The sequence below is a fragment of the Mandrillus leucophaeus genome, unplaced genomic scaffold (genome assembly GCF_000951045.1).
Source record: "Mandrillus leucophaeus isolate KB7577 unplaced genomic scaffold, Mleu.le_1.0 Scaffold4, whole genome shotgun sequence".
NCBI lineage: Eukaryota > Metazoa > Chordata > Mammalia > Primates > Cercopithecidae > Mandrillus > Mandrillus leucophaeus.
This window is the reverse complement of record NW_012104253.1, coordinates 2495861-2522433: the sequence shown is the minus strand read 5'-3', so window position 1 is coordinate 2522433 and position 26573 is coordinate 2495861. Positions and strand designations below refer to the sequence as shown.

Here is a 26573-nt window from a genome sequence, read left to right as displayed (position 1 = left end):
ATTAATAGATGGTAGTAGGAGCAAAAGAAAAGAAAGAGAAAATCCAGATTGAATCACAGAAATAAAAAATCTAATGAGATTGGAGATTATTCTAAGTAACTCAGGAATGGAAAACCAAATATATGTTCCCACTGATATGTGGGAGCTGAGCTATGAGGATGCAAAGGCATAGGAATGATACAATGGACTTTGCAGACCTGTGGGGAAGAGTGGGAGGAGGACGAGGGATAAAAGACTACAAATGTGATACAATATATTACTGCTCAGGTGATGAGGGCACCAAAATCTCACAGATCACCACTAAAGAACTTATTCATGTAACCAAATAAAAACTGTACCTCAATAACTTATGGAAAAATTAAAAAATAAAAAAACTAATGGACAGAGTGTCTCATACAACAGAACAGACTGCAACCTCAAGATATTCATAACCAGAGATGACTGAAACTAACTAGACCAACAACCCAGAACTGATCCAGTTCCTAATCAGTTCCTAATCCTATCTTCTTCATGGCCTTGTCAAGAATTAGTTTATTGTACACGCTTAGGTTTATTTCTGGGCTCTCTATTCTGTTCCATTGGTCTATATGTGTGTTTTTTATACTAGTATCATACTATCTTGATACTATTGCTTTGTAATATAATTTAAAATCAGGAAGTATGATGCCTCTGACTCTGTTTTTCTTTATCTCTATGTATAGATATATATAGATATATATACACACACATACATGAAAAGAATATATATACACACACTGTTTTTTAGTTTTCTTTTAATTGACAAATGATTGTGTATATTAATGGAGTACAATGTGATATTTTGTTACACGTATACATTGTGAAATGATAAAAATCAGGCTAACTAACATATATATCATGTAAGTTTTTTGGTTTTTTGTTTTGTTTTGTTTTTGTTTTTGTTTTTGAGAGGCTCTCACTCTTTCACCCAGGTTGGAGTGTTGGAGTGCAGTGGTGCAATCACGGCTTACTACAGCCTCAACCTCCTGAGCTCAAGCAATACTCCTGCCTTAGCCTCCAAAGTAGCTGGGATTACAGGCACATGCCACCATGTCTGGCTATTTTTTAAAAAATTGTGGAGTCTCACTGTGTTACCCAGGCTGGTCTCAAACTCCTGGGCTCAAGCAATCCTCCTGTCTCAGCCTCCGGAGTAGCTGGGACTACAGGCACATGTCACCATGTGTGGCTATATGTTTTTTAATTTTTTGTAGAAATGGGGTCTCACTGTGTTACCCAGGCTGGTCTCAAACTTCCAGGCTCAAGCAATCCTTCCACTTCAGTGTTCCAAAGTGCTGGGATTACAGGTGTGAGATGCCACACCCAGCCTTTATCTTTCATTCTGTTAATGTGGTATATCACATTGATTATTTTGCACATGTTAAAAAAATTTTGCATCCCGTGACAGATCCCACTTGGTCGTGGTATATAATCTTTTAGATATGTTGTCAAATTTGGTTTGCTAGTATTTCATTGAGGAATTTTGCATCTATGTTCATCAGAGATATTGGAATGAGAAAGACCATCACTAACACTGAAATGATATTGATGTTGGGATTCTCCAACAAGAATTTAAAGTGGTTCATCATAATGTGCAATTACAAACATGCTTGAAACAGAAGAAAACCAATAAAGTCTCAACAAAGAAATAGAAAATATAAAGAAGAACCAAATGGAAATTCAAGGATTAAAAAGTATAATAAGCCAAAATGTAAGAACGCACTGAAGGGGCTCAACAGCATAATAGAGAGGACAGAGGAAAAAATATCAGTGAACTTGAAGATAGAATAGAAATCAATAAATCTTAACAGAGAGAAAATGGAATGAAAAATATGAATAGAACTTTAAGGAACTATGTGATGATAACAGATGGTCTGATGGTCTAAGCGTCAGAGTTCCAGAAGGAAAAAAGAAAGACAATGGGGCTAAAAACTACTGGAAGAAATAATGATGGAAACTTTCTCAAATTTGGCAAGAAACATAAATCTACAAATTCAAGAAGGTGATTGAACTCCATACGGGATAAATGCAGAGAAATCCACACCAAAATGCATCATAATCAAACTTCAGAAAACTAACGACAAAGAAAAAACTCTTCACTCACTGAGAAATGACACATAACCTACAGGGGAAAACCATTCGAATGACAGCGGATTTTTCATCAGAAACCATGGAGGCTATAAGGAAGTTACGTGACATTTTTCAAGAGAAAAGAACTGCCAACCTTTAATTCTACATGGAGCAAAATTGTCCTTTAGGAATGAAAGAGAAATAAAACATTGTAACATGAAAGAAAACTAAGAGAATTTGATGCCAGAAGCTCAACCCTAGTGGGCTGGCCAAAGGAAGTTCTTGAAACAGATAGAAAGTGATAAAAGAAGTAACCTTGGAACATCAAGGGGAGAAAAAGGGAACAATATAAGGAGCAAAAAATGGGTATACAAAAGAGTTTCCTTCTCTTTTGAGTTTTCTAATTTACATCTGATAGTCAAACCAAGAAGTATAACAGTGCATGATGCAGACATCAATGAATGGAGAGGAAACATTAAAACAACTTTATTATAAACAGGGGAGGTAAAGAATATAAAGGGAAGAAGGTTTTGTTTTTTGTTTTTTGTGTTTTTTTGAGACGGAGTCTCGCTCTGTCGCCTAGGCTGGAGTGCAGTGGCTCAATCTCGGCTCACTGCAAGCTCCGTCTCCTGGGTTCACGCCATTCTCTTGCCTCAGCCTCCCCAGTAGCTGGGACTACAGGCACCCGCCATCACGCCCAGCTAGTTTTTTGTATTTTTAGTAGAGATGGGGTTTCACTGTGTGAGCCGGGAGGGAAGAAGGTTTTACATTTCACTCAAGCTAGTAAAATGTTGACTCCAACAGATCTTTGTGGTATGAAATAGGTCTGTAACTTGATTGCAGTCGTGGTTACATGAATCTACACATGCCATAAAATGGTATACAGCTTTACACACATATTGTACCAAATGTCAGTATCCTGGTTTTGATTTTGCACTACAATTATATAAAGTGTAACTATTGAAGAAATTGAATAAAGAGTGCATGGATTTATCTGTGCTATCTTTGCAACTTACTGTTAATCTATAATGATTTCAAAATAAATGGTGTTTTTTTTGTTTGTTTGTTTGTTTTGAGACGGAGTCTTGCTCTGTCGCCCAGGCTGGAGTGCAGTGGCCGGATCTCAGCTCACTGCAAGCTCCGCCTCCAGGTTCACGCCATTCTCCTGCCTCAGCCTCCCGAGTAGCTGGGACTACAGGCGCCCGCCACCTCGCCTGGCTAGTTTTGTTTTTTTGTTGTTTGTATTTTTTTTAGTAGAGATGGGGTTTCACTGTGTTAGCCAGGATGGTCTCAATCTCCTGACCTCGTGATCCGCCCGTCTCGGCCTCCCAAAGTGCTGAGATTACAGGCTTGAGCCACCGTGCCTGGCCAAATAAATGGTTTTTAAAATATGAGGTAAAATAAAGACATTTTAAGAAAAAACAAAATCTAAATCACCACCAACAAACCAGCAATACAAGCAATACTTAAGCAAATTAATAGCCCCAGATGGAAACACAGAATCATGAAAAAGAATGAAGAGTATGGGAAAGAGTAAATAAGTGGATAAATATGTATTTACATTATTTATAAATAATGTATGTTAACTATTTGGGACAAAAATAATAATGCGTTATGTGGTCATAAAAAGGAAGCAAAAATATATGAAAATTAACATAAAGAGCAGAAGGGAAGCCAGGCACAGTGGCACTCACCTGTATTCCCAGCTACTTGGGAGGCTGAGGCAGGAGAATAGCAAAAGCCTACGAGTTCCATCCAGGCTATAGTGTGCTATGATCATGCCTGTGACTAGCCTCTGCACTCCAGCCTGGACAATGTAGTGAGACTTCATCTCTTTTAAAAAAAAAGTGAAAGGGGATAAATAAAGTTAAATTTTTGTAAGATTCTTGCACTTTTTGGGAAGTGATATAAATACTAACTTAAGGTAAACTATAATAAGTCAAGAATGCACACTGAAATCTCTTGTCTTTGGAATCCACTAAAAATGATATAAAAATGTCTACCTAAAGATCTGATAGATCTAATGAACTCATATCTGATTACTTCTAAATAAGACAGGAAAAGTCAAATAAGGAACAAAAAACAGATGGAACACACAGAAGGTGTAGTAGAATGGTAGATTTAAACCCAACTACATCAGTTAATTTTTATTAAATGTAATGAAATAAGCATTGTCTGGATAAAAATCAAGACCCAACTGCATGCTGTTTACTATGTCCACACTTTATATATAAGGACTGAAAGACACAGAAAGGTTGAAAGTGAAAGGATGGGAGAAGAAAAACCATGCTGTTACTAACCAAAAGAAAACTGGAATGATTACAATATCACAGCACAAAGTTAACATTAAGGCCAGAAGTATTACTACAAACAAAGGTATTCCATGATGATTAAAGAATCGATTCAACAGAAAAACATTAAAAATTCTAAAATAGGTCAAAGAAGAAATAGCAGGGGAAATTATAAAATACTTTGAAATGAAAGTGAAGACACAACATATCCAAACTCATGGGATACTTAGAGGAAAATGTATAGCTCTAAATCTATTTATAAAAAGAAGAAACAAGTCAAATAACCTGCCACCTTAAGACACTGGAAAAACAAACACAAACTAAGCCTAGAGCAAACAGAAGACAGACAATAAATATTAAAGAAGAAACTAATGAAATGGAGATAGAAAATCAATAGAAAAAATATCAACAAAACCAAAAGTTAGTTCTTTGAAAATATTAATAAAATTGGCAAATTCTTACTCAACTGGCCAAAGAAGGGATAAATTTCTAATTACTAAAATCAGAAATGAATGAGAGTACGTTACTATTAGCCTTGTAGAAGTAAAAGAATTGTAAAGGAATACCACAAAAAACTATATGCCAATAAATTAGACACATTGGATAAAATGGAAATTTTTCTTAAAAAAGACTCAAACTAACAAAATAGACTACAGAAGAAATAGAAAATCTGACTAGACCTATAACAAGTTAGGAGATTTAATTAGTCATGAAAAAAAGTCACCAACAAGGAAAAGCCAAGACTCAGATGACTTCACTGGTGAAGTCCACCAAACATTTAAAGAAGAATTAGTGCAAATTCTTCACAAACTCTTTAGATAAATAGAAGAGGAGAGAAAACTACCTAATTGATTCTATAAGATTAATATTACCCTGATAACCAGACAAAGACATCACAAGATAAACAACTACAGACCCCTATATCTTGTGACTACAGATGCAAAATCCCTCAACAAGATACTAACGAACAAAATTCATCACCTAAAAAAAGATCCCACCATAAGCAAGTGGGATTTACCACAGGAATGCAAAGTTGGTTTAATTAATTAAGAAATTAATTGATATAAAACATCATGTGAATAGAATTTTTAATAATGCAAAGACTACAATATTATTTCAATAGATGCAGGAAAAGCATTTGACAAAAATCCAGCATGCTTTCATGATAAAATACACACACACACACACACACACACACACACACACACTCTCTCTCAACAAACTAGGAATAGATGAGAATGTTTCATAGATGCTCTTTGAGGGGTCCTCACTCTGACAAGCATCTATGAAAGCATCTATGAAAAACCCAACTCATACTATTGGCTAATATCACACTGAATGGTGAAAGACTGGATGCTTTTCCCTAAGATCAGAAATGAGACAAGAATATTCACTCTTGTCACTTCTGTTTAACATAGCACAGGACATTGTAGCCAGGGAAACTAAGTAAGAAAAATAAATAAAAAGCATCCAGATTAGAAAGGAAGAAGTAAAACAATCTCTATTTGCAGATGACATGATCTCATATGCAGAAAATCTAAGGAATTTATTGAAAATCTGTCAGAACTAATAAATATCTCCAGCATCTATAAGATTCACCAGGTTTCTTTAATTTGTGAATTATGTTTTTCATCAATTTTGAAAAAATTATTGAGCAGTATCACCTCAAATATCACTTCTTCCCCACCCCCATCTAGGACTTCAACTAAATGTCAAACCTTTCATTCTTTCTCACGTGCTTCTAATGTTCCTTCTATATTTTCCTCTGTATGTTTCAGTTTGAATACATTCTATTGGTCTGTTATCTATTTCATTAACTCTGTCATTGGCTTTGTCTAATTCTTTGTTAAATCCTTTTGGAGAGTTCTTATATTTCAGATACTGTATTTTTTAGTTATAGAGTGCTTGTTTGATTCTTTTTATGGATTTCAATTCTCTCTTGAAATTCACCAACTTTTCAAGGGTTTTCTCAATCTTTTTTCTGTTTTCTTGAGTGTATTAATCATGGTTACCTTAAAATTGGTATCTGCCACCTCCAGTATCGAGATCAATTTTGATTCATTTTTTGTTGGGTTTTTGTCTTGGGTCTCAGTTTGGAGCTATTATAAATAATGTCCTCATCATCATACGTATACATGTCTGTCATGTTTGGGCATTTGGGGTGGTCCTAGTTGGCTTGCTTCCACAGGGGTGACTTCTCCCTTTCTGCTTGATTTGCACCAAAGATGAGTCTTAGTTGCTGTCTGATGCACAAGCAGTTTTTTCTGGACCACTCTTCTTTTCTAAGACTGATTGTGGGAGCAGGCTAGTGGCATGAACCAGATACAGTCAGGGGTCAGATGAATGACTGACCAGGAGGGTCTTCATCTAAAGACCATTCTCAGGGTTTGGAAGATTGTTCCCCCTTTCTTATACCTGCATCTAATCTGCATCCGTTTCCAAGTGTTTCTTTCATAAAGGGAACTTAAGCTATTCTTCTAAAGGTAAGCTTTGTTTTAAGTTTATGAAAGTTACATCTTTGCTGTAGTGGCATTGTCTCCTGGAAATCCCTGGGTTGGAAATTCCCAGGTCAGGCTGCATCACATTGCTAAATGACATGCATTAGCCCCGTGAGATGCTTAAGTGGGCCTTATGGCTACCATTAATCTGATAGCCATGATATACCTCTTACAGTATACTATAATCTTTGTGTTTAATGTCTTATTTTCCTAGTTTAAAGTGGAAGAAGAGGTTATTGATTTGAGAATTATCATTTGTAATTTATGTTTATTGCTACAATTCCCCATCCCGCTGTGGTGCTTTTACAGCATCCCACAAATCTAATATGTTGTGTTTTTATTTGCATTCAGTTTCCAATACTTTCTAATGTCTGTTTTGATACCTTATTTGATCTATGAATTATTTACAAGTATGTTGTTTAATTTCCAATTACAAGAGGGTTTTCCAAGGATTCTTCCGTTACGGATCTCTAGTTTAATTCCACTGTGGTGAAAGAGCACACAGGCATTTCGCATTTCATTGCACTTTGCTTCATTAAGATTCACAGATCTTGTGTTGTTTTGTGGCAACCCTGCATCAAGCAACTCTATCAGCATAATTTTTCCAACCGCATGTGCTTGCTTCAAGTCTCTGTGTCACATTTCAGTAATCCTCACAATATTTCAGAAATTTTCATTATTATCATATCTATTATGTTGACCTGTAACCAGCAATCTTTTATGTTACTATTTTAATTGTGTTGGGGGCACCACAGACTGCATCCGTGTGAAACAGCGAACTTAATCGATAACTGTTGCGTGTTCTGACTGCTCCACGGACTAGTCATACTCCCATCTCTCCCCCTCTCCTTGTGTCTTTCTATTCCCTGAGACACAACAATTCTGAAATTCAGTCAGTTAATAAACCTACTGTGTTATTAAGTAATAAGCCTTTTAGTGTTCAAGGGACAGAAAGAATCACACATCTCTCATTTTAAATCAAAAGCTAGAAATAAGTAAGCTTAGTGAGGAAGATATGTCAAAAACGGAGATAGGCTGAAACTTAGGCTCTTGCATCAAAAACAGCCAAGTTGTGAAGGCAAAGGAAAAGCTCATGAAAGAAATTGAAAGTGCTGCTCCAGTTAACACACAAAGGATAAGAGAGTGAAACAGCCTTATTGCTGATATGAAGGAAGTTTTAGTGGTGTGAGTAAATAAAACCAGCCACAACATTCCCTTAAGCCAAAGCCTAATACAGAGCAAGGCCCTACCTCTCTTCAGTTTTATGAACACTGAGAGAGGTGAGGAAGCTGCAGAAGACAAGTTGGAAACTAGCAGAGGTTGGTTCATGAAGTAAAAGGAAAGAAGCCATCTCCATAACATAAAAGTGCCAAGTGAGGCAGCAAGTCCTGATGTAGAAGCTGCAACAAGTTATTCAGAAGACCTAGCTAAGATCATTAATGAAGGCGACTAGATTAAACAACAGACTTTCAATGCAAATGAAACGGACTTATATTGGCAGAAGATGCCATCTAGAAGTTTCATAGCTACAGAAGAGAAGTCAATGCTAGCCTGAAAACATCAAAGGCCATGTTGACACTCTTGGCAGGGGCTAATGCAGTTGGTGACTTTGAGTTGAATCCAGTGTTCATTTACCATTCTGCAAATCCTAGGGAATTATGCTAAATCTACTCTGCCTGTGTTCTCTAGATGAAACGACAAAACCTGGATGACAGCACGTTTACAGCATTACTTACTGAATATTTTAAAGCCACTCTTGAGACCCATGCTCAAATTTCTCTCAAAATACTACTGTTCACGACAGTGCCTGTAGTCAACCAACAGCTCTGATGGAGATGTACAAGATGATTAATGTTTTTATGCCTGCTAAGACAACATCCATTCTGCAGCCCATGAGTCAAAGAGTAATTCTGACTTTCAAGTCTTGTAATTTAAGAAACACATTTCGATAACGCTATAGCTGCCATAGGTAGTGATTCCCCTGATCAATCCTGGCAACGTAAATTGAAAACCTTCTGGAAAGAATTCACAGTTCTAGATGTCATTAAGAACGTTTGTGATTCAAGGGAAGAGATCAAAATAGCAGCATTAACAGGAGTTTGGGCGGGGCAGAGTGGCTCATGCTTGTAATCCCAGCATTTTGGGAGGCTGAGGATGGATGGCTTGAGTCCAGGAGTTTGAGACCAGTCTCGACAACATAGTAAAACAGTGTCTCTACTAAAAATACAAAAATTAGCTGGCTGTGGTGCTGTGCACCTGTAGTCCCAGCTATTTGGGGGGCTGAGGTGGTAGAATTACTTGAGCCCAGGAACTTGAGGCTGCAGTGAGCCGAGATCACACCACTGCCCTTCATATTCCTGGCTGACAAAGCGAGACCTTGTCTCAAAATAAAACAAGAGTTTGGAAGACATTGGTCCCAACCCTCATGGATAACTTTGAGGGGCTCAAGACATCAGGAGAGGAAAGAACTACAGATAAAGTAGAAATAGCAAGAGAACCAGAATTATATGTGGAGCCTAAAGATGTGACTGGATTGCTACAATCTCATGAGAAAACTTGAACAGATGAGGAGTTGGTTCTTATGGCTGAGCAAATAAAGTGGTTTCTTGAAATGGAATAACTCCTGGTAAAGATGGTGTGAACACTGTTGAAATGATGACACAGGATTTAGAATATTCCACAAACCTAGTAGATAAAACAGTGGCAGGCTTTGAGAGAACTGACTCCAATTTTGAAAGTTCTACTGTGGGTAAAATGCTGCCAAATAGCACCACACACTACAGAGAAATCGTTCATGAAAGGAAAAATCCATCAATGTGACAAACTTCATTCTTCTCTCACATTAAGAAATTGGGTGCCGGGCGCGGTGGCTCAAGCCTGTAATCCCAGCACTTTGGGAGGCCAAGACGGGCGGATCACGAGGTCAGGAGATCGAGACCATCCTGGCTAACACGGTGAAACCCCGCCTCTACTAAAAAATACAAAAAACTAGTCGGGCAAGGTGACAGGCGCCTGTAGTCCCAGCTACTCGGGAGGCTGAGGCAGGAGAATGGCGTAAACCCGGGAGGCGGAGCTTGCAGTGAGGTGAGATCCAGCCACTGCACTCCAGCCTGGGCGACAGAGCAAGACTCCGTCTCAAAAAAAAAAAAAAGAAATTGGGAAAGGCACAATGGCTCACGCCTTAATCCTAACACTCTGGGAGGCCAAATGGGGAGGATCACTTGAGACCAGGAGTTCCAGACCAGCCTGGACAATAAAGAGACCCCCTGACTCTACAAAATATTAAAGAAATCAGTCAGTCACAGTGGCACATGCCTGTAGTCCTAGTTACTCAGGAGGCTAAGGGGGTAGAATCCCTTGAGCCCGGGAGTTTGAGGCTGTAGTTACCTATGATTGTGCCACTGCACGCTAGCTTGGGTAACAGAATGAGACCCTATCTCACAAAAAAAAAAAAAGGTAATTGTCACCACCACTGCAACCTTCAGCAACCACCACTCTGATCGGTCAGCAGCCATAAACATCAAGGTAAGATCCTCTACCAGCAAAAAGATTATGACTTGCTGAAGGCTCAAATGATAGCATTTTTAGCAATAAAGTATTTCTAATCAAGATATGTACATTGCTTTTTACATATCATGCTATTGTATCCCAAATTGGTGGGTTCTTGGTCTCACTGACTTCAAGAGTGAAGTCGCGGACCCTTACAGCTTCTGTGTTACAGTTCTTAAACATAGTGTGTCTGGACTTGGTTCCTTCAGACGTTCAGATGTGTCTAGAGCTTCTTCCTTCTGGTGGGTTGGTGGCCTCGCTCTCAGAAATGAAGCTGCAAACCTTCGTGGTGAATATTACAGCTCTTAAGCCAGCACCTCTATAGTTGTTCATTCTTCCCAGTGGGTTCGTGATCCAGCTGACTTCAGGAGTGAAGCCGCAGACCTTTACAGTGAGTGTTTCAGCTCATAACGGCAGTGTGGATCCAAACAGTGAGCAGCAGCAACTATTACAAAGAGCAAAGGCACAAACCTCCCACAGGGTTAAAACTAACCGGAACAGGTTGCCACTGCTGGCTCGGGCAGCCTGCTTTTATTCCCTTATCTGGCCCCACCCACATCCTGCTGATTGGTCCATTTTGCAGAGAGCTGATTGGTCTGTTTTACAGAGAGCTGATTGGTCCATTTTGACAGAATGCTGATTGGTGCGTTTACAATCCTTGAGCTAGACACAGTCACAGAGTGCTAGTTAGCTAGACACAGAGTTAGCTAGATACAGAGTACCAATTGGTGTATTTACAAACCTTGAGCTAAACACAGAGTACTGACTGGTGTATTTACAAACCCTGAGCTAGACACAGAGTCACAGAGTGCTAGTCTTCCAAGTCACCACTAGGTTAGCTACACAGTACCAATTGGTGTACTCACAAACCCTGAGCTAGACACAGAGTGCTGATTGGTGTATTTACAAATCCTGAGCTAGACACAGAGTGCTGATTGGTGTATTTACAAACCCTGAGCTAGACACAGAGTGCTGATTGGTGCATTTACAATCCTTGAGTTAGACACAGAGTCACAGAGTGCTAGTCCTCCAAGTCTCCACTAGGTTAACTAGATACAGAGTGCTGATTAGTGCACATACAATCCTCCCGCTAGATATAAAAGTTCTCCAAGTCCCCATCCGGTTCAGGAGCCCAGCTGGCTTCACACAGTGGATCCTGCACTGGGGCTGCAGGCGGAGCTGCCCAGCCAGTCCCAAGCCACACCTGCACTCCTCAGCGCTTGGGCTGCCCATGGGACCAGGGGCCATGGAGCAGGGGGGGCGCCAGTCACAGAGGCTCAGGTCCCATGGGAGCCCACTGCAGGGGGAGGAGGAGTTCAGACATGGCAGGCTGCAGGTCCAGAGCCCTGCCCCGCGGGGAGGCAGCTAAGGCCCAGCGAGAATTTGAGTGCAGCACGGGAGCGCCAGCACTGCTGGGGGACCAGTGCAACCCCCACAGCTGCTGGCCCAGGTGCTAAGACCCTCACTGCCCTGGGCCACTCCGTGTGTGGGGCCCACAGAGCCCGCGCCCGCACCTGCCAGAACTCACACCAGCCCGTGAGCGCAGCGCGGGTTCCCGCCCGCGCCTCTCCCTCCACACCTCCCCACAAGCAGAGGGAGGAGGCTCCGGCCTCAGCCAGCCCAGAGAGGGGCTCCTATGGTGCCCTGGCGGGCTGAAGGGCTCCACAAGCACCTCCAGAGTGGACGCTAAGGCCGGAGGCCAAGGACGCGCTGAGAGTGAGGGCTGCTAGCACATTGTCACCTCTCACTATTGCATACTTGAAAGCTCCAGAATAGTGTAAACATACTTTTATTTGTTCAGGGAAACCAAAAAAGTCATGTGACTCACTTTATTGCAATATCTGCTTTATTGTGGTGATCTGGAACCAAACCCACAATACCGCTGAGGTATGCCTGTATTGGTAGGACTTGAATCATTTTAAATATGTTGAGATTCGTTTTATAGCTCACAATATAGTCAAATATGGTGAACCTTCTGAATTTTAAAAAAGTGTGTCCTCCTGTTGTTGAGTAGAGTGTCCTATAAATGTCAATTGGTTCAAGTTATCAACAGCATTGTTCAAGTTTTCATATTCATACTAACTGCTCTGAAAAATTATCGAAAAAGAGGTATTGAAATCTCTGGCTTTCGTTGTGTTTATTTCTCCTTGTGGTTCTATCAGATTTTCTTCATGCATTTTAGAGCTCTTTTGTTAAGTGCATTAACATTTAGAATTGTTTTTTTTTTTTTCTCATGGTGAATTGAAATCTTTATCATTATGAAATTAGTTTCCTGGTCAGTTGTGGTGGCCCACACCTGTAATCCTAGCATTTTGGGAGGCGAGAGTGGGTGGAGCACTTTGAGTTCAGGAGTTTCAGATCAGCCTGGACAACATGGAGAAACCATGGAGGATCATTTGACCCGGGAAGTGGAGGTTGCAGTGAGCCAAGATCACACCACTGCACTCCAGCCTGGGTGACAGAGCGAGACCCTGTCTCAAAAAAAAAAAGAAAGAAAGAGAGCGAGAGAGAGAAAGAAATTAGTGTCCTTATCCATGGTAAAAATCTGCCTTAAATCTTTTTTTAATATTAATCCAGTTATTCCAGGCTTATTTTGAATAGTGTTAGCATGGCATATTGTTTTTCATTCTCTTACTTTTAATCTATTTCTGTATCTAAAGTACATTTTGAGCCAGGTGTGGTAAAGTACATTTTGAGCCAGGTGTGGTAGTGCACACTTGTAGTCCCAGTACTCAGGAGACTGAAGTGGGAGGACTGTTTGAGTCCAGGAGTTCAAGGCCAGCCTGGACAACATAGTGAGAACCTGTCTTTATTTAATTAGTTAAAATTTTAAAATAATTAATTAAAAATAAAATAAAGTGCATTTTGTATAGACAGAAGATGCTTGGCTCACTTTTTTATCCAGTCTCTAACTTTTAATTGAAAGTTTAGATCATTTACATTTAATGTATTTACAGTTCTGATTAGACTTAAGCTTATCCTGCTATTTGTTTTCCATTAGTTCCATCTGTTCTCTGTTATCTTTACCCTCTTTTCAGCCTTCTTTTGGATTACTTGAATGTTTTTTATTATGTCGTTTTAATCTCCTTTTTTGGCTTGGTAGGTCTCATTGTTCTATTATTTTTCTAATTGCTTTCAGAATTACAGTATACATCTTTAATTTATCACAATCTACCTTTAATGATAGCTATTATACCATTTCATGTATAATGTAAGAAACTTGCACTAGTATGCTTCTATTTTCTCCTTATGACCTTTGTGCTATTGTTGTCATACATTTTTCTTTTATAAATGTATAAAACCAACAATAGGTTATCATTCTTTTTATTTTTAAGATATGTAAACAATTTTTAAAATCTTACATATTTACCATGTAGTTATCATTTAAGATACTCTTCATTCCTTGATGTATATCCATATTTTTACATGGTACTATTTTCCTTCTATTTGACATTTTCTTTAACATTTCCTGTAGTGCAGGTCTGTTGGTCATGAACTCCTTCAGCTTTTGTATTTCTAAAAAAACTTTTTATTTTACCCTCTTTTTTCTTTTTTTTTAAAGGAGTCTCGCTCTGTCGCCCAGGCTGGAGTGCAGTGGTGCGATCTTGGTTCACCGCAAGCTCCGCCTCCCAGGTTCACGCCATTCTCCTGCCTCAGCCTCCCGAGTAGCTGGGACTACAGGCGCACGCTAACACGCCCAGCTACTTTTTTGTATTTTTCGTAGAGACGGGGTTTCACCGTGTTAGCCAGGATGGTCTCCATCTCCTGATCTCGTGATCCGCCTGCCTCGGCCTCCCAAAGTGCTGGGATTACAGATGTCAGCCACCAAGCCCGGCCTATTTTACCCTCATTTTAAAAGATATTTTCACTAAGATAGAATTCTAGGTTGCAGGTTTTTTATTTTAGTACTTCAAAGATGTTGCTCCACTGTCTCTGCTTTTTCCTCACTGTTTCCAATAAGAAATGTGCTATTATTTTTCTCTTTTTTCCTGTGTACAAAATTTCCCACCCCCAACTCTGGCTGCTTTTTTTTTTCTTCTTCTTCTTCTTATTTTTGGGGGAATGGAGTTTCACTATGTTGCTGAGGCTGGTCTTGAACTCCTGGGCTCCAGCAGTCCTCCCACCTCAACCTCCCAAGTAGCTGGGATTACAGATGCGCACTACCAAGACTGGCTCTCTTCTGGCTGCTTTTAAGGTGTTTCTCTTATCATCGATTTTGAGTAATTTGATTATGATGTACTTTGGAATAGTTTTCCTTAGGTTTCTTGTGCTTGGACTTCGTTAAGTTTCTTAGGTGAGTTTACAGTTTTTATCAAATTTAGAAAAGCATTTAGCTGTTATTGCTTCAAATATTTTTTCTGTTGAGAACTCCAATTATCCATATTACTCATATATTAGACCACTTTGAATTTGTCCTACAGCTCACTGATGCTCTTTTCTTTTATTTGGGTTTATTGTAAGTGAAATGTTTTATTGGTGCACAATGTTCCATAAAATGAAAGGTTGCTATCTTTGTTCCTGCTAGAAAAAGAAAATACCCTATCAGATTCTCTGTCAGAGCTTGCCTCCAGCTTCTGCTAAAAGTGCTTCTCAGTATTAACTGGTTTTCCCATTTTTTCCTTGTGGTAAAATACAGATACAAAATTCACCATCTCAACAATTTTCAAGTATACAGTTCAGTGGTATTAAATACATTTTCAATGTTGTGCAACCATCCATCTCCAAAACTCTTTTCATTGTGTACAACTAAAACTCTATATCCATTAAACAGTAACTCCCCATTTCCACCTTCCTCTAGCCCCTGGCAACCACCATCCTATTTTCTGTCTCTGTGATTTTGACTACTCTAAGTACTTCTTATAAGTGGAATCATATAGTATTTGTCTTTGTGTGATGGGCTTATTTTGCTGAGCATAATGTTCTCAAAGTTCATCCATTTTGTAGCATATATCAGAATTCCCTTCCTTTTTAAAGCCAAATAATAATCCATTATATGTATACAGTTGTTCATCCATATCCATGGGTTCTGTATGCATGAATTCAACCAACCACAGATAAAAATATTTGAAAAAAATTGCATATGTACTTAACATGCACAGACTTTTTCCTTGTCATTATTCCCTAAACAATAGAGTATAACTATTTATATAACATTTACATTATATTAGGTATTATAAGTAATCTAGAGATGATTTAAAGTACATGGGAAGATGTGTATGAGTTATATGCAAATACTACACTATTTTACATCAGGGACTTGAACATCTGTGGATTTTGTTATCCACAGGAGGTCCTGGAACCAATCCCCCAAGTATACCAAGGGACAACCTTAGACATTTTATTTCTTCATTCATCCATCAGTGGGCACTTGGCTTGCTTCCATATTTCAGCTATTGTGAATATTGCTGCTATTAACAAGGTTATATAAACATTTCTTTGTGAATCTACTTTCAGTTATTTTAGATATATACCCAGAAGTGGAATTGCTGGATCAAATGGTAATTCTATTTTTAGTGTTTTGACAAATTGCCATACTGTTTTCCACAGTGGCTGTACCATTTTACATACCCACTGAGATGGTACAAGGGCTCTAATTTCTCCACATTCTTGCCAACACTTGTCATTTTGTGTTTTTTTAAATAGCCATGTAATGGGTGTGAGATAGTATTTCATCGTAATTTTGATTTGCATTTCCCCAATGATTAGTTATGTTGAGCATCTTTTCGTGTGTTTACTGGCCATCTGTATATCTTCTTTAAAGTAATATCTATTCGAGTCCTTTGCCCATTTTTTGAAGCAGGTTGTTTGGTTTTGTTTGTCTTCAGTTTGAGGAGTTCTGTATATGTTCTGAACATTAATATCTTATCAAATACATGATTTGCAAAATAGCTGTTGATTGTTGATGCACACAATTTTTCAATTATTATAAAGTCTAATAAGTCTATGTTTTCTTTTGTTGCCTGTGCTTTTTGTGTCATGTCCAATAAATCACTGCTAAATTCAATGTCATGAAGATTTTGCCCTGTCTCTTTTAAGAGTCTTATAATTGCAGGCCTCACAAATAGGTAATCCATTTTGAGTTAATTTTTGTATATAGGTTTAGATAAGGATCTGACATAGTTTGGATATTTGTCCCCTCTAAATCTCATACTAAAATGTGATCCTCGATGTTGGAGGTGAGACCTAGCGGGAGATGTTTGAGTCATGAGGGCAGATCCCTCAGGAATGTTTTTGTGCCCTCCTCATGGTAATGAGTGAGCTCTTGCTCTTAGTTACCATGAGATCTGATTGTTAAAAAGAGCCTGGCACTTCCTCTTCTCTCTCTTGCTCCCTCTGTTGTCATTTGACACACTAGCTCCTGTTTGCCTTCTGCCATGAGTAAAAACTTCTTAGGTCTCACCAGAAGCAGAAGCTGGTGCCATGCTTCTGTATGACCTGCAGAGCCATAAGTCAAACCTCTTTTTTTATAAATTACCCAGCCTCAGACATTCCTTTATAGCAATGCAAAACAGACTAATACAAAGTCCAACTTTATTCTACTGTATGTGACTATCCAGTTTTCCCAGCACCATTTGTTGAAAAGATAGCCTTTTCTCTACTGAGTGATCTGACACCCTTGCTGAATCTAATTTGACCATATATGCAAGGGTCTGTTTCTAGACTCTTTATTCTATTTCATTGGTCTATATGTTTGTCTTTATGCCAGACTAAACTGTTTTGATTACTGTAGCTTTGTAATAAGTTTTGAAAACAGGAAGTGAAATCAGGAGTGCTCCAGCTTTGTTCTTTTTGTTTTCAGTATTGTTTTAGCTGTTGGGGTCCGTTGAGATTCCATACAAATTTTAGGATGGGTTTTTCCTACTTCTGCAAAAACATAATTGGGATTTTAATCAAGATTGCATTTAATCTGTAGATTATTTTGAGTAGTATTGACATCTTACCAATATTAATTCTTCCAGTCATGAACACAGGATGTACTTTTATTTATTTATGTCTTTAATTTCTTTCAGCAATATTTTGTAGTTTTCATTGTACAAGTCTTTCACTTCTTTGGTTAAGTTAATTCTTAAGTATTTTATTTTTTTCAATACTATTACAAATGGAATTATTTTCTTAATTTTCTTTTTGGATTATTCAATGTTAGTGTATAGAAATGCAACTGATTTTTGGTCATTGACTTTGTATCCCATTCTTTGCTGGATTTATTAGTTCTAAAAGGTTTTTTGGTGAAATCTTTATGATTTTTTACATATAAGACCATATCATATAGAAGCAGATCATTTTACTTCTTTTCTAATTTAAATTGCCTTATTTGTTTTTCTTGCTTAATTTCTCTGGCTAGGATTTCCAGTAACTATGTTGAACAGAAATGACAAAAGGAGCATCTTCACCTTATTCCAGATCTTAGATAAAAAGCTTTTAGTCTTTCACTATTGCGTATGACATTCACTGTGAGTTTTTTACATACGGATTTTATTATGTTGAGGTAATTTCCTTCTATCCCTAGTTTTTTATGTTTTTATCATGAAAGTGTGTTGAATTTTGTCTGGTGCTTTTTCTGGACCAATTGAGATGACCATGTTGGGTTTTTCCCTTCATTCTGTTAATGTTGTGTATTATATTGATCAATTTTCATACGTTAAAGCATCTTTGCATTCTAGGAATAAATCCCACTTGGTCATGGTTTATAATCTGTTTAATATGCTGCTGAATTCATTGTCAGTTCTGGCTTGCATTTAATTAATTTCTCTCCTCATTGTAGATTGTATTTTTCTGCTCTTTTGCATGCCTGTTAATTTTTGCTTAGATAACTAACATTGTGAATTTTATCTGGTTAGGTGCTGGATATTTTCTCAACCCCATAAAGAGCCTTCAACTTTGTTTCAGGATGCTGTTGAGGTCCTCAGAAATATTGTGATCCTTTTGGGTCTTCCTTTTAGGACTTGTTAGATAGACTAGAGCATCACACAGTCTGGGACTAATTACTTCCCACTCCTGAGGCAAAGTCTTCCTGCGTGCTCTATCAATGCCCAGTGAATATTTAAGGCTGTCCAGTATAGCTATTTGGAAATGGCACTATTCCCAGCCCAATGTGAGCACTAAGTACTATTATCTCTAATCCTTTGGGTGGTTCTTTCCCCAGCCTCTGGTAGTCTTCTCACATGCATGCACTGATCAACACCCAGCTAAATACTCAAAGGAGACTCTGCCCAGATCTCTGGAGTTCTGTCTCTGTGCAGCTCTCTCCTCTCAGGTCCCCCGTCCTGCTAACACTAGAAGCACCTCGCCTTCCTCGGACTCTCAGCTCCATCTCCTCAACTCAGAGAGTCCACCAAGCTCCATCTAAGAAACTCTCAAGGCAGCAAGCTGGGGTAATAATAGGGTTTGCCCCATTTATTTCTCATGTCTCAAGAATCACTATCCTTTGGTGCCTGATTCTCTCATCATGTCATATATTTTGTCCATTCTTTGAATGATTCAGGTGGTAGGATATATCTGATCCCTGTTTTTTGATGTTCATTAGTAGTCCCTGGCTATTCTTATTTAATGTGATTACTGATATATTTGGTTTAAAATATATTAGTAATTACTGACATATTTGGGCTTAATAATTCTTTACAATCTTTCACTTGATCTATATTCCTTTTTCTCTTTGGCTATCTACTTTGAATGAATTATTTTTATTCCATTTTTGCTTGTCTGTTTTGAGATGGGATTTCACTGTTACCCAAGCAGGAATGCAGTGGCATGAAGATGGCTCACTGTATCCTCGAACTCCTGGACTCCAGCGATCCTCCTATTCAGCCTCCTAAGTAGCTAGAACTACAGGCGTGAACCACTACACCCAGCTAATTTTTTTTTTTTTTTTTTTGTAGAGACAGGATCTTACTATGTTGCCCAAGCTGGTCTGGAACTCCTGGCCTCAAGCAGTCCTCCTGTCTTGGCCTCCCAAGGTGCTGGAGTTATAGGTGTGAGCCAATGCACCTGGCATTATTTTTCCATTTTTTTATCCTGTGAGCTTGAAAGTTATGCAATCTTGTATTATTCTTTTAATAGTTGCCTTAGAGATTAATTATAACATGCTTCTGGACTTACTAAGTCTAATAATAAATGGTACTTTTATGAGAATGCAAAAATCTTACAACATTTTTACTCCATCTATTCTCTCACAAATTATAGGCCAAGTTGCCACACATTTTCATTCTATTCATATTTTTAACCCAACAAGATGTCATTGTCCTATGCTATGAATATTCTTTTTTTTTTTTTTTTTATTTTTGAGACAGAGTCTCACTCTTGTTACCCAGACTGGAATGCAATGGTGCAATCTCGGCTCACTGCAACCTCCACCACCTGGGTTCAAGTGATTCTCCTGCCTCAGCCTCCCAAGTAGCTGGGATTACAGTCATGTGCCACCAAGCCTGGCTAGTTTTGTATTTTTGGTAGAGATTGGATTTTACCATGTTGGTCAGGCTGATCTCGAACTCTTGACCTCAGGTAATCCTCCTGCCTCAGCCTCCCAAATTGCTGGAATTACAGGAGTGAGCCACCACACCCGGTTGAATATTCATTTAGATTTCCCAATCTATTGACTCTTTTAATTGCACTTCATGCTTTCCTGCATCTCTAACCTTTTGCCTGGGTTCATCCTTTGACCTGAAGATACCTTTTAGTATTTTCTTTTTTGCAAAACCCAATTGTATTGGTTCTGGAAGTATTCTCTTTAGTGTAGTTCTTCTCATGCCAAACATCTATCTGAAGATATCTTTATCTTTAGTTTTGAAGGATATTTTCTTTTCATAGAAAATCCCAGTTTAGCAGCTATTTTTCTTGCAGCACTCTAAAAACGTGGTTCTAATGCTGCTGACTTCCTTTATTTCTGTTGAAAATTAGCTACAAGCATAAGGGAAAGGGGTAGGAGTGCAGGACCCACCAAAGGTAGGCTCTGGGACCTCTCTTGCTTGGAGTGGGGACTCGTGGCCTTGGTATAAGGGCAACCCAGAGGCATTCCAGCCTTGCTGAGTTGGGGAAGTAAAGTGCGCCTTTGAATCATCACACTTCCTAAAACTGGATTAAGGCAACCATAGAGTTCTGGTGCCCCCTGGTGCCTGACAGAGCCAATTTATCTCACACCTGGAGGGAGGCCTCCTACATCTTGATGTATTTCTACAATACGCCAATGGATGCCCTATCACACAATAGGCACACAAGGAGACAAGACGGACTGTTTGGGCAAACAAAACAGAATGGTCCACAGTCACCCAGATAACGAAATTATGATACACAGATCTCAAAATAAATATGCATTCTTTGTTTATGGAGGAAAAAGACAAGATTTGAGAATTTTGGCAGAGATCTGAAAACTGTTAAAAAGAAAAAAAAAAGAAGAAGAAAGAAAAACGAAAGTTACATCCAGTGCCTCTTAAGACCTGGGCAGACTCTCTCGGTCTCCTTGTTCTGGAGCCGTTGGCTGTGTGTTGGCCGCCTCAGGGCTCCATAGCAAAATTCCACAGGCTGGGTGGCTTACATAACAGATTTATTTTGCACAGTTCTGGAGGCTGACAAGCCCAAAGTCAAAGTGTCGGCAGATTTATTTCCTGGTGAGGGCCTTCTTGGGGGTTTGCAGATGGCCAGCTTCTTGCTGTGTCCGCACATGGTGGAGAGCCAGGGCTCTGGTCTTAGAAGGGGTCTAATCCTTCCTATTATGGCGGCTCCACTCTCATGACCTCATCTCAGCCTAATTTTCTCCCATTGAGGGTTAGGGCTTCAACACGTGAATGTCGGAGGAACACAAACATTTGGTCCATAGCAGCCATCTGTTTGGCTTCCACCACCCCGGTGGTCACCCGTTCTGTGTGGGCAATGCCTGACTCCACAGGGAGTGGGCAGCACATTTCACCCCAAGCCTGCGGTGAATGCCGCTTGTCTCCTACCTCGGTCCTTCCCTGTTGCCAACAAGGCAAGAAACGCCCCAGGACTCACTCAGCACCCACGCCTGTGCCACCCAGTAATGTGAGGTATTCATGCTCCACGGGGTGAACCCCTGATAAATGGGATTTGGCACTGACTGGTAAATAAATTATTCCCCATTCCTCCTCCTGAACAGAATGTGCTGAGAGTCTGTCATTTTACGGCTTTTTTTTTTTTTTTTCCGACAGGGTCTCCCTCTCGCCCAGGCTGGAGTGCAATGGCGCGATCTCGGGTCAATGCAACCTCGAACTCCCGGGTTCGAGTGATTCTTCTGCCTCAGCCTCCTGAGTAGCTGGGATTACAGGCACCCGCCACTACGTCCAGCTGACTTTTGTATTTTCTTCAGTAGAGATGGGGTTTCACCATATTGGTCAAGCTGGTCTCGAACTCCTGACCTCAGGTGATCCGCCCGCCTCGGCCTCTCAAAGTGCTGGGATTACAGGCCTAAGCCACCACACCCGGCCGTTTTACAGCCTCTTAGAAGGTATATCTCTGAGAAGCGGTCATCAGTCGCACTTGTCTGCAGCCCTGTCTCTGCCATATCTGTGTCCCTTCCCTTCTTCCTCACTGCGCCCCCTGGATTTCACTCTAATAAAACAGGAGCGTTGTCCTTGCCTGGCACTCTGCCTTCCAGAGGGATCTGTTACCTAGGGAGGCCATGAGGATGCACCACAGCTGGAGGGTTTCACACAGCAGGAATTCATTGTCCCACGGTTCTGGAAGCCGAAGTGCAAAATCAAGTAATCAGCCAGGCTGTGCTCCCTCTGCAGCCTCTAAGGAGAATTCTTCCTGCCTCTTCCAGCTTCTGGCGGCCCCCAACATTCCTCAGCTTCTGGCCGCATCCCTCCCATCTCTGCCTCCATCTTCACACGGCGTTCTCACCTGCATGTTTTCCTGTCGTCTTCCCTGTATGTCTGTCCGTCTATGTCCACATTTCCCCTTTGTATAAGGAAGGACCCCAGTCATATGGAATTATGGTCCATCTTAATAACTTCATGTTGACGGAATACCCCTGTAAAGACCCAATTTCCAAATAAGGTCACATTCTGAGGCACTGGGGGTTGGGGCTTTGCCATATCTTTTTGTAGAGCACAAAATTCAATGGAATCCAATCACTAGGGAACCCTGGCTAAGACGAAAATCAAGTAAAAATCCTATAACTAAATAATAATAAAATAACTGAAATTACACACTTAATTGATTAGCTTAATAGCTAGTTAGACTGGGCTAAAGATAGGCTGGGTGACAGAATCCGGAATAAAAGAATAGAGAATTTGGGGGCATAATGAGGACAAAAAAAGAATAAGGGAAAATCAGAAAAGCTGCTAAAAGAAAGAGAAGATAAAGAAAGACTGAGGCATATGTTGACCTTCTTCATATATGTAAAGAAAACACATGGGTGAGGGGGCAAAACAATAACTGAACAATACATGTTAATGGAATCAAATTATCATGGAAGAGATAACACCCTAGAATTTACTCAAAGTGTTGAAAGAGATCAAGCACAGATTTAAGAAACTTTGAAAACCCAAGCAGAAAAAGTACAAGAAATGCATACCTGGATATAGCACGGTAGAACTACAGAAAACGAAAGAAAAAGAGAAAATATCAAAAGCAGACTATAAAAGACATATTACTTTCCAAAAAAGCATCATTCAGCCTCTCAGTACCTCCCACACTGAATTGGCAGTTTCTTCTGAGAGGAGAAGCAACCCAAAATGGTTTGTCACTTCTGCCAAATTTGGGGCCAGTATTTCTTCACTATTTTATTATGTCCTAATACCTTCAAGTAGATTTTTTATTTAACTTTTCTGGCTGTCTTCAAAAGAGGAGATAAATTACCTAGATTTCAGGTTTACCAGAAGCCTAGGTTCAAATTAATTTTAATGCTTAAAATACCTAAATGATGGCATCCCCTATAAAAGTGTTCTAGGCCAAAATGATTTTACAAATTAGTTTTAGCTTACATTCCAATAAGGATAATTTTTATGTTAGTCAAAGTATTCCACGCCATAGAAAAAAAAATTAGAAATTTCCTCAATTCATGATGCTAACACACCTTAGTATCAAAACTTTCTTATTTCAAAAAAGAACAGTTTTCATTTCTTATGATAGATGGAAAAAACAAATGTATATTAAAATCATACACTGTGTGAAACGATGGCAATCATCTTTTGGGACTGACCTGAAATGAAGAGAATACTCATTGCTGATCTCTTGATTATTTGGGCATAATGCATGTTCCAAATGAAATACATGGTGTGAAGTAGAAGTGACAATTTGATGTGGGATCGGTAAATAGGTATCCTACTTTTTTCAGGGTATGATGTGATTGCTCAAGCTCAGTCAGGTACTGGCAAGACAGCCACATTTGCTATTTCCATCCTGCAACAGTTGGAGATTGAGTTCAAGGAGACCCAAGCATCAGTATTGGCCCCCACCAGAGAGCTGGCTCAACAGATCCAAAAGGTAATTCTGGCACTTGGAGACTATATGGGAGCAACTTGTCATGCCTGCATTGGTGGAACAAATGTTCCAAATGAAATGCAAAAACTGCAGGCTGAAGCACCACATATTGTTGTTGGTACACCGGGAGAGTGTTTGATATGTTAAACAGAAGACATCTTTCTCCAAAATTGATCAAAATGTTTGTTTTGGATGAAGCAGATGAAATGTTGAGCCATGGGTTTAAGGATCAAATCTATGAGATTTTCCAAAAACTAAACACAAGTATTCAGGTTGTGTTGCTTTCTGCCACAATGCCCAACGGATGTGTTGGAAGTGACCAAAAAATTTATGAGAGATCCAGTTTGAATTCTGGTGAAAAAGGAAGAATTGACCCTTGAAGGAATCAAACAGTTTTATATTAATGTTGAGAGAGAGGAATGGAAGTTGGATACACTTTGTGACTTGTACAAGACACTGACCATTATGCAGGCTGTTATTTTTCTCAATACGAGGCACAAGGTGGACTGGCTGGCTGAGAAAATGCATGCCAGAGACTTCACAGTTTCTGCTCTGCATGGTGACGTGGACCAGAAGGAGAGAGATGTTATCATGAGGAAATTCCAGTCAGGGTCAAGTCATGTTCTGATCACTACTGACTTGTTGGTTCGTGGGAATGATGTGCAACAAGTGTCTTTGGTTATAAATTATGATCTACCTACCAATCGTGAAAACTATTTTCACAGGGGTCAATAGCAGCAGTCGATGACGAGATGGCACTCAGAAATGGCACTGACGTAAGTTAGGACATGGAATCGTAAGTGAAACAGCACACTGTTTGAATAAAGAGCGAGTCGACTTGGCAGAGGGGGTCGATTTGGGAGGAAAGGTGTGGCTATAAACTTTGTTACTGAAGAAGACAAGAGGATTCTTCATGACATTGAGACTTTCTACAATACTACAGTGGAGGGGATGCCCATGAATGTGGCTGACCTTATTTAATTCCTGGGATGAGAGTTTTGGATGCAGTGCTCGCTGTTGCTTAATAGGCAATCACAACGTGCATTGTGCTTCTTTCTTCGGGAATATTTGAATCTTGTCTCAATGCTCATAACGGATCAGAAATACAGATTTTGATAGCAAAGCAACATTAGTCGCGAGCTCTTGGGAGGAAAATCATTGCCTTTATCCTCTTTAGAGTTAGACTGTTGGAGTGGGTATAAAAGATGGGGTCTGTAAAATCTTTCTTTCTTAGAAATTTATTTCCTAGTTCTGTAGAAATGGTTGTATTAGATGTTCTCTATCATTTAATAATATACTTGTGGACTAAAAGATATAAGTGCTGTATAAAATCAGCCAATTATATTAAACTAGCATATCTGCCTTTGTTGTGTTTGTCATTAGCCTGAGTAGAAAGGCCTTTAAAACTTTTTTAGAATGCATTTTATTTGGTATTGTATTTATTCAATAAAGTACTTAATTAGTGAAAAAAAAACTCATACACTTTGGTCAAGTAGGTTTTATTCTAGGAAAAGAAAGATATGTCAATATAAGACACAGCTGCACAGACTACACAGCTGTGTTCTCACTAGTGACAGAACCACTGCACACCACCAGCAAGCACCCTTCTACCTCCCTGTAGGGGAAGGTCTTTCCACAGTGAAAATAGTCTGTAAAGTCTGCAAGAGGTGACTCCATCAAATATGCAGACATCAATGAAAGGCAACAAGAAACATGTAAAACCAAGGAGATATATCAGCCATAAAAGAACACAATAATCTCCCAAAATTGACAAGAAAGAAATGAAAAAAAGCCACTGCACTCCAGCCTGGGGGACACAGCAAGACTCCATCTCAAAAAAAAAAAAAAGGAAATGAAAAAAAAACCTAACAAATAATTCAAAATTCAAAATAATTTAGGAAGCTCAGCAAACTTCAAAAAATACAGAGAAGTAATTCAGTGAAATCAGAAGAACAATAAGCGACCAAAATGAGAAATGTAACGAAAGATTGAAATTTAAAAAAAAAAAAAAAAGCAAACAGAAATTCTGGCACAGAAGAATACAATGAATGAAATTTTAAAATGTAATAGAAAGCATCAGTGACAGAATGATCAAGCAGAAGAAAGAATCTGTGAACTTGAAGACAGATTATTTGAAAACACACAGTCAGAGGAGAAAAAAGAGTGAAAAAGAATGATGAAAACGTATGGGACTTTGGGGAGAGTATCAAAAGAGCAAATGTTCATGTTATAGAAGTTCAAGAAGAAGAAGAGAGAAACAAAGGAGAAGGAAACTTATTTAAAGAAATAATAGCAGAAAACCTTCCAAACCTGGGGAGCAATATAAATATCCAGGTACAGGAAGGTTAAAGATCTCCAATCTGATTCAATCAAAACAAGACTACCCCTGAGACATAATCAATTTGTCAAAAACCAAAGACAAAGAGAGGATCCTGAAAGCTGCAAGAGAAAAGAAACAAATCACATGTAAAGAAGCTCCAGTAAGGCTAACAGTGGATTTCTCAGCAGAAATCTTACAGACCAGGAGAGAGTGGGATGATATTCAAAGTGCTGAAGGGGAAAAAGAAAACTTCCAACCAAAAATACTTTACCCAGAGAAGCTATTCTTTAGAAACAAAAGAGAGATAAAGACTTTCCCATGCAAATTAAAGTTGAGGGAGTTTATCACCACCAGACCTGTCTTACAAGAAATGCTAAAGGGAGTTCTTCAAGC

The 26573-nt window shown here is 39.2% G+C and overlaps 1 pseudogene across 1 annotated transcript in view; it reads left to right on the top strand.

The window, feature by feature from the left end:
- LOC105547982 overlaps positions 1–26573 on the top strand; it is a 44545-nt pseudogene that overhangs the window by 12451 nt on the left and 5521 nt on the right. The window contains exons 3-4 of the transcript XR_001007322.1: positions 23715–24505; positions 25482–25490. The product of XR_001007322.1 is annotated as a eukaryotic initiation factor 4A-II-like (transcript). The remainder of the gene's footprint in view (positions 1–23714; positions 24506–25481; positions 25491–26573) is intronic.